Below are 9,561 nucleotides of genomic sequence, written 5' to 3'. Positions count from 1 at the left end.
GATCAATGTATAATTCAGACCTATTCATGACCATCTTAATGTAACTAACCTCCAAATTCTGATTGTAAAGAGAGTCTTCATAGAGATTAATTTTCCAAACAAATTCAAAACTAATGCAATTAATCTGGTTTATTGCTATGGAAAATATGAAGACTGGGTGATTAGAAAAGTAAGCAGGAAAGGGAAGTCGTTTTTTTGAGGTAGGACTATTTGCACTTTCAAAATAAGCAAGTTGAATTTTAAATATATCATTAAAATGTCAGTTCATTATTGTTTGTATTCTAAAATCACTTCAAGAGTAAATTAAGCGGCTAGATGGTGCAGTGGATAGAGCACTGACCCTGGAGTCAGGAGTACCTGAGTTCAAATTCAACCTCAGACACTTAATATTTACCTAGCTGTGTGGCCTTGGGCAAGCCACTTAACCCCATTGCCTTGCAAAAACCTAAAAAAAGAAATGAAAGAGTAAATTAAGGATGAACTTTTACATTTTTCTTTTTTTATAAGAATTTAATACAAAAAAAAGGAGGAAACATGAAACCATGGAGTTTCTGTTACATAGGGTTTGGGTTTTTTTTAGTAAAAGACATAGGTCCTGATTAGTGTGAACAATAAATTTTATGAAGTGGTCAGATGTTAAATTCTCACTATTCAAAGTATAAATATGGTAACTAGTTCCAACTCAATGGAAATATGCAGTGCAAATTCAAATAATGAGACCACAGGATTTATTATTTGCATTAAACAGAACCTATCATATAAACTTAATAGAACAATAGCAAATTTATTTGTTTATCTTTGTCCCCTTCTGAACTTACTCCTGTATTTTAAAACTGTTTCATTGTTGTTCTTTTCTTCTTTTTAAAAAATCTTATTATGATTTTAATTTTAATTTTTTCCCATTACGTGTAGAGATAGTTTTCAACATTCATTTTTGTAAAATATTCTCCCTCTCTTCCTTTGTTCCTCCTTCCCCAAGATAGAAACAATACGATATAGCTTATACATGCACTATCATGTTAAACATATTTCCATATTAGTCATGTTGTGAAAGAAGAATCAGAACAAAAAGAGAAAAATCAGGAGAAAGGACAAAAAACAATTAAAAAAGTGAAAATAATATGCTTTGATATGCATTCAGATTCTCATCCTCTTTCTCTGGACATGGATGGCATTTTATATCAAAGTCTTTTATTAATGAGAACTAAGTCTATTATAGTTGATCACCACACAATATTGCTGTTATAATTTATGTATAGTATTTTCTGGGTTCTGCTCACTTCACTTAGCATCAGTTCATGAATATCTTTCTAGGTTTTTTGAAATCTCTCTCATTTCTTATAGAACAATAGTATTCCATTACATTCATAAACCACAATTTGTTCAGTCATTACCTAACTGATAGGCATCCCCTCAATTTCCAAATTCATTGCCACCACAAAAAGAACTACTATAAATATTTCTAAACATGTGGGTCCTTTCCCTTTTTTGTGTGATTCCTTTGGGATACAGATCTAGTAGTGGTTTTGCTGGATCAAAGAAAGAGTATGTACAATTTTAAAGACCTTGGGGCACACTTCCAAATTATTCTCCAGAATGGCTGGATCAGTTCATAACTCCACCAACAATGAATTAGTATTCCAGTTTTCCCACATCCTCTTCAACATTTCTAATTTTCCTTCTCTATCATATTAACCAATCTGTTAAGTGAGAGGTGGGAACTCTGTACTTCTCTAATTAATAGTGATTTAGAATATTTTCATGTGGCTATAGATAGCTTGAATTTCATCATCTGAAAAACTACCTATTCTTCTCCCTTGACCATTTATCACTTGGGGAATTCTTCCTTCTTGTCCTTCTCTCCTTCTTTCTCCTTCTTTTCTTTCTTCTTCTCTCCTCCTCCTCATTAGTCTTCTCCTCCTCCTCTTCCTCCTTCCTTCTTCTTTTTCTTCTTCTTTCTGTAATACTATCACTTCCCACCAATTCTCTTCCCAGTGTCAAAATAGAAGCACCCTTTAATATAGAAACTGTGTCTGTAGATGTACACGTCATTCTATATCTCTGTCTATTATCTCTCTCTACCAAGAGGTGGAAATCAAGATTCATCTTCAGTCTTGTCTTCTTGGGTTGTATCTGGTCATAACTAACACCAACTGCTGATTAACTACCACACAAAAGATCAGAAAGTCCAAGAATCTTGGAAATGATCATAACCTGCAAACCACCAATGCTGCTTCTAGTCAAACCAAGACAGCTATCATCCAGGGGAATAAAACTTGTATATAGTCAGTCAGTCAGTTGACTAGTTATTTATTAAGGACTTGCTAGTGCCAATCACTTAAGAATACAATTATCCCTTCCATATACATGATATATCAAAACTACAATGGGAAAATCATGATATGGAAGGGATAATTGGAAAAAGAAAGACAAAACAGTCTTGCTTTCAAGGAATTCATAGTTACTATGCTCACAGCTACTGAAGATCCAGAGAAGGATGTTCTCACTACCAAAGAACTGTATCTTTTTTTTTTAATATAAAGAAAAGGAAGAAGAAAACCCCCATCAAAACTAACCAGCACATGGATAAAACCTGAAGTTATTATATTGTTTCATGTCCATGGACCCTGACCTCTGCAAAGGGACAGGGAAAGATGACTTCTCTTATCCTTGCTTTGGGGTTGTTTGTTCTTTATAATTGTTCAACATTCAGTTCCAATAGTTTTGTGGTGGTTATCTTTTTTCTATTTACATTGTTATAGTCTGTATATTGCTTTCCTAACCCTGCTTATTTCAATTTGTATCAGTTCATGTAAATTTTTTCTATGTTTCTAAGTTTTTCATTATGCTGTTCCTTACAGCACAATAATATTCATTATATTCATAAACCAGTTTTATTTAGCCATCATGGTCAATGATCATCTGGGTTGTTTCCAGATCATTACTATCACACAAAAAATGCTGAGAATATTGGTACTAACTCCCTAAATGTCATTTGAGGTGATTGATTTCTCATATTACATTTATGAAGAACAACAACAAAAAAGAAATTTTAGACCTGGAAGTTTAGACCAATAAAATTCATTTAAAAAACAAAAAACAAAAAACTCATTTAACAGATGAAAATACTTGAGGTCCTGCAGGTTACATGATTTGCCTAAGCTCTCATTTCTACCTAGTGACCAAATGAAAACTAGAACCTCCCTGACTCTCAGTTCAGTGATAGATAAAATGCTGAGGTATATATTTATACAAACAAAAATTTATATTTTGGATATGCCTTAACTTTTTGTGTTCTTTCCTATTCTTTTAGCACCAAATTCTCTTTTCCAAGGGAACTAAAATTATAGTTTTTCCATTAAAGAGAGTAAGCAATCTAAAAAACTCATTCATTCACAGTTAATAGAATTAATCTGTTAGGGAGACCAATTTATATAGTGATTTATTTATATAGTGGTGTTGCTTCTTCCTTTTTATATAATGATTTTATATAGTGATTGTTGCTTTCCTCACCCTCTGAAAATGATTCTCTTCATTTTAGAGAGATGAAAAAATTAAAGCTTAGAGAGCAATAAGTGACTTATGATCACATAACATAGGTAATAAAGAACATATTTAGGAATTTAACCTAGATCACCTGACTCCAAGTCTAGAACTCTTTACTTTAATTGAAATCTTATTTTTCCAATTACTTACAATGTTAGTTTTTCTACATCCATCCATTTGCAAATTTATGAGTTCTCCATTTTTCTACCCCTTTCTCTCCTCTCTCTCTCTCTCTCTCTCTCTCTCTCTCTCTCTCTCTCTCTCTCTCTCTCTCTCTCTCTCTCTCTCTCTCTCTCTTTCCCCTTCTCATTCTCATGGCAGTGAGCAGTCTGGTAAATGTTTTACATATACATAGAACTCTTTCTACTTCATCATTCTAGAAGAATTGCTTATGGTAAAGTTTCCATTGAAATATTTTTTAATATAGGCTGTGATAGTGCAGAGAAGAGACATTGTATTTTCTCCTTTTTATGAGAAATGTCATTTTAGAACATATCTCCATTTTGGTGTAAATAGTACTCCACTTTAACATCTATGTTTTGCCATCCTTTGTCAGATCTTGGTCAAGGTCTAAAAGATAAAGTCCACCTCTCTATGACCCTTGAGGTCAATAATAGGCAAGCAGATTAGAAAGTCTCTTCTCTCCTTGAAACACACAACAAATTACTCTCAAGGTCAGGGGCTGACCAGTGATGAACCTAGCTGAATGTACTTTTTGAATACTACAAATATCTGTGGATACTGTAACTTTGTCATCTTATAGTCACATGGAGTTGTTTGAGTTCTGTTTGCTTTATTCTATTTTTCAGAGTTCCCTACATGGTTAAGTTTTTCAACCACCCAAGGAAGTTAAGCAGGATGTTGATAACTATTTTGTTTTAAGTTGCTTTATTTGTTTTATCACATGTAACTTTGATATGTGACAAATAGTTGCAAAACTGTGAAGAAAAATTACTTTTCTGTGCCTTTTTTCATTCCTTTTCTTTGTCCCTCTCCCCCTTTATCTGTATTCTTGCTCCTAAGTCTTACAAGCCTCATGCTTAACTGGTCCCAGGATGTGTAGGATGAATTCTTTGTGTGTCCTATCTGTGCTTGACCTTCCTTCCTCATCAAGTCAAGGATATAGGAGCATTCTCTTAACTAAACTTACTGGTCCTGTTTCTCAATTCCTTAGAATGATCCTAAATGTCTAACTTATTAAAGTGTGATAAACTAATTCATGCTGTACTATTAATGACTATTTGCAATAACTTAACCCAGAGAATAGATCTTTCCTCTTATTTGATAGAACCATTTTAAAGATGTCAATATGCCTGAAAATCTACAGTGAAATGAAATCAATGGTGTTCATTCCATACTTGATATTCAAACAGGTAATAAGAATTTACCTATCAAGGTAGAGCTTGAGGTACAATGGGTTTCTCTAAAAGTCCTATCTATGTTGTAGTTTGTAAAAGCCAAACATGAGGGGCGGCTAGGTGGCGTAGTGGATAAAGCACCGGCCTTGGAGTCAGGAGTACCTTGGGTTCAAATCCGGTCTCAGACGCTTAATAATTGCCTAGCTGTGTGGCCTTGGGCAAGCCACTTAACCCCATTTGCCTTGCAAAAATCTAAAAAAAAAAAAAAAAGCCAAACATGAGTTACTCAGAAACTGTGCTATTATGGAAAAGAGAAAGGAGAAATGAATAGGTGACTTCTCACAACCTCGGGTCTTCTAAGGGCACCGTTTGGAAGATACAGGCATAAATAACTGTTTGGAAATATACCAACATAAAATTAGAATTCTCAGAATTCTTTTGCCCTGATTTACTCTTACTAACACCCATGATCATATGTTCATGACCAGAATAATTGTAGGGTATGTGAAGGCTGAGTCAGCTCACTCAGTTTCCAGATGCCTAATGTTCGGCAGCTTAATCTGCCAAATCTGAATCAATGTGACTTGATGATGATGAATGTAATAGATTTGTCTTCTTGACAATAAAGGGATAGACCAGTGCACAACCCAGTGAAAATTGGATGAACATGTTTGTATTTGTTCAAAACTAGTTCTTTATCAGGAAACACAGTCTGTCACTTTTAATTCTCATAGAAAGTATAAATGGGAAGCATAATAAATGAAAGGTATGATATAAAACTCCCAGAAAATAACTATACTGATCTGTGTTAAGAAAAACTTGGCAGCCAGGGGCAGCTAGGTGGCGCAGTGGATAAAGCACCGGCCCTGGAGTCAGGAGTTACCTGGGTTCAAATCCCGTCTCAGACACTTAATAATTGCCTAGCTGTGTGGCCCTGGGCAAGCCACTTATCCCCAATTGCCTTGCCAAAAAGAAAAAAAAAACCTAAAAAAAAAAAAAAAGAAAAACCTGGCAGACTGATAGGTCTATATTCCAGAAAAGATGAAAAACAGGGAAGAAAATAACCTATATGTATAAGGATATTTATAGTAGCTCTTTTCTGATGGAAGGGAGCTAGAGATTAAGGGGATGCCCATCAATTGGGAAATGGCCACACAAACTGTGGTATATGATTATGATGGAATGCTATTCTGCTATAAGAAATGATAAATAGGATGCTCTCAGTAAAAACCTTATATAAGCAGATGCGATATACTATATAGAAAGTAATAGCAATGTTGTAGGATGATCAGCTGTAGCAATGCTGTGACCCAAAAGAATTCTTAAGGATTTATGATAAAGAATATGATCCATTTCAAAGATGGAACTGATGATGTATGAATATAGATTGAAGTATACATTTTTTAACTTAAAAAAGAAAAACCTGGCAGAAAGAAGAGTAAGACTATCCTATAGCAAGTGCTTATTTGCTACCCTTACAAAATCATTGATGCCCTTATAAGAAATAATACTTCCACTATCTTCCTTATAGGATTATAAGGTTTGTAAATCTTAAAGTGCTATAGAAAAGTGACTTAAATGTAATAAAAATGCTAAACACTGATACATATTAAATAATAGGTTGGATAACAGTAAAGAAAGACATTTTGGCTTAATAAATTAGAGGGCTAGCCTTAAAGACAAGAAGACCTGAGTTCTAATTCTGTTTCTGACAACATTAATTAGTGATGTGACTGTGTGCTCTAGACAATTCTGTAGAATTTTAAATTAGAGATAAATCATCTGTCTTCAGAAATGGAGGACAATACTACACTGATGAAATCACAAATTGAGACCCAAAATGAAAGGAATATTAAAGCGATTTGTCAAATAATGTTTTTTAAACTTCTTTTTACTTATCTTCTAGTCAAATAGACTTCAATATTTTGAAGATTTATGATTCTATCACTGTGAGCTAGTAGCACTTCGATTGAAGTAGGTCCCAATTACTTTGCAACTTGGTTGTTGGTCTTTGAGAACTGGCTGAAATATTAATCACTATTCAATAACTATTTTGACTCTTATTTCCCTCTTTAAAGCCTAGAACAGATGGGGAAATTGTATATTTAATCTATCCAATGTCTAATCAGTTTACTCTCAAAATCAGCATAGAGATCTTCAGATTTTTTGTTTGTTTTTGCAAGGCAATGGGATTAAATGACTTGCCCAAGGTCACACAGCCAGGTAATTATTAAGTGTCTGAGACCAGATTTGTACTCAATCCTCCTGACCCTAGGGCCAGTGCTCAATCCACTGTGCCATGTAGCTTCCCTGGTCTTCAGATTTCATAGCTTACTTTAGTGTTTTAATAATCACTATTGATGATGCTTATAATCTAACATATTTTCTAAAGATAATTTAAGACTATTTCCTTTATTCTCTTCTTTTACACTGGGGTGATGGAAATGGTCTGTATCTTACTTCACGCAATCTAGTTCATTTCATAGATTGTTATAAAGAAAAGACATTGAATCTCTGGAAAGTGTTATGGTATACTATGTCCTGAAGTGTGATCCTGGGCCTCCTCTAAACTAGGCAAGGAATCTTCATGGAATAGAAGATTCTTATCTAGGATTGAGGTTAGGAGTTAAAGACACAGTAAGGATTCCAGAGTAGAATAACAGGAATAGTAAAAGGTAACACCTTTTCTCTTGTTCTGTTTCTCTATGGTCAAAACTAGTCAGTTCAAAAAACTCTCCATTATATAACATACACAATGGATTTATGTTCCCTACATAACTAAATTCAGTAAAAGTTTGATTAGTCTATAATGTGTTAATCTAGCCTCACCATCAACATTATAGAGGATTTATTTTCTTGGTACATATGCATTTTTGTTTGCCTCTATTTCATATTTAGATAGTAAAGTTAAATATTCCCTATAACTATCTTCATAACACATAAATTAATTTCTATTCAAATTATTATATATTTTTGAATTAATGGGGCCTGAAATTTTATTGAATTTAATTAGTATAATGAGATGCAAGATTGTATAACCAGAGTGTAAACCAGGTAATTGGGTCTTTTTTTTTTTTAATTTAAAAGCTTTATTTTCCTGATGATCTTGTGGGACTAAGTTGAGGACTTACAGAATAGTCCCCCAGTAGATATTTAAAGGCAGGTAGATTTATTTTTTTCTTGTGAGGTAGTGACTTGTCCATGATCACACAGATGGTAATTATCAAGAGTCTGAGGCCAAATTTGAACCCAGGTAACTCTTGACTTCAGGGCCAGTGCTCTATACAATGTGCCACCCAGCTGCCCCTAAGTAGTTTCTTAGAAAACAAACAATATGTGTACGTTTGTGTTTGTGTATATACATTTGTTTATCCCTACTGCTTAGTACAGTGCCATCTGCACAGTAAATACCACATAAATTTCTTTCAATTATTCATTTTGACACACATGAAGTGACAATCTCCAGATTCAATAAGTGTGGTGCTCTATGCTATGCCAATGTATTTTTAGGGCAGGATGAAAATTAAATAAGACAAGCAAGTGTGGTTCTTTATTCTGTCGTGCTGGAAATCAGAATTCCATTAAGAATAAAATAGAAAATATGCATTTCAAAAGGACATCTATGCCTACAAGTATCAAAATCTTTTCCTATTCTTCACTGGGTTAGAAACCTTTGAATAATCTTTTTTCTTCACAAGAGGGCGCTCTTCCACATTGCTCGCAAAAGCAGCTTCTAAAAATGGTTGGAAGGTGGCAAAATTCTGATTTGTAACAATTGTCTCATTTTAGTAAATGGAAAAATATATATATGTATATATATGTATATATTGTGATATTATTACTTTTCTGTGTCTGGACCTATGATTTTAATCAGTATAGGGAGTTCCAGATGAGACTATTCCTTCTAGGAATGCAGATCTGCAACTGTGGCTTCATATTTGTGTGGGAACACAAATTAATAACTTGCCCAGATTTAAAACAGTTAATACAGAGATAGGTTGGCTTCTGAGACCTGCTCATTACCTGCTAGACATCAAGATGCATAAGGATTATTCTTCTTAAAGACATCTTTGCTTGTGTGAAACATTTTACTTGCTCAGTACTAATAAAAATACAGCTTTTTAGTATACAAAGCACATTCTTCCAAAAACCCTTTCAATCTGGTGGCCCAAACATTATCTTCACTTTACAAATAAGGAATGAGATGTCAAGTGTCTTGCCCAGTAAATTGGCAGAGCTACAAATCAAATTTGTCTTCTGACTTGTCTGTTACTTTTGTAGTTAAAAAGAGCGCTGTGTGAAACCTGTCATCTGGGCCAAGGGGGCATTCCAGATCATGTGTAGTGGGGAGCTGGAAGGCATCCTAGGGGTCCTCAGATAAACAGTACTCACCTGAGTTCTCAAAGATTATATAAGCATCAAAGGGAGGATTTGGAGTCAGGCACACTGACACTAAGCCAATGCTCTTTTTACTGTACCTTAGTCAGTATTTGGTACTTTCCTGAAGTCTCCAAGAAATGGAGAGGAGTCCCGTTTTCTCTTTTTTTTCCCCTGGCCTTAGTTAGTGGCTTTGAAGAAATTCAAGATGGTTCAATGTTTGCCAGGTGTAAATGGTTTCTTTTTGGTGTAGCATTACTTAGAATAGTGGTGTCTGATA

This window comes from Macrotis lagotis, chromosome X (assembly GCF_037893015.1).
Source record: "Macrotis lagotis isolate mMagLag1 chromosome X, bilby.v1.9.chrom.fasta, whole genome shotgun sequence".
NCBI classification, from domain to species: domain Eukaryota; kingdom Metazoa; phylum Chordata; class Mammalia; order Peramelemorphia; family Peramelidae; genus Macrotis; species Macrotis lagotis.
This window is presented reverse-complemented; position numbering follows the sequence as displayed.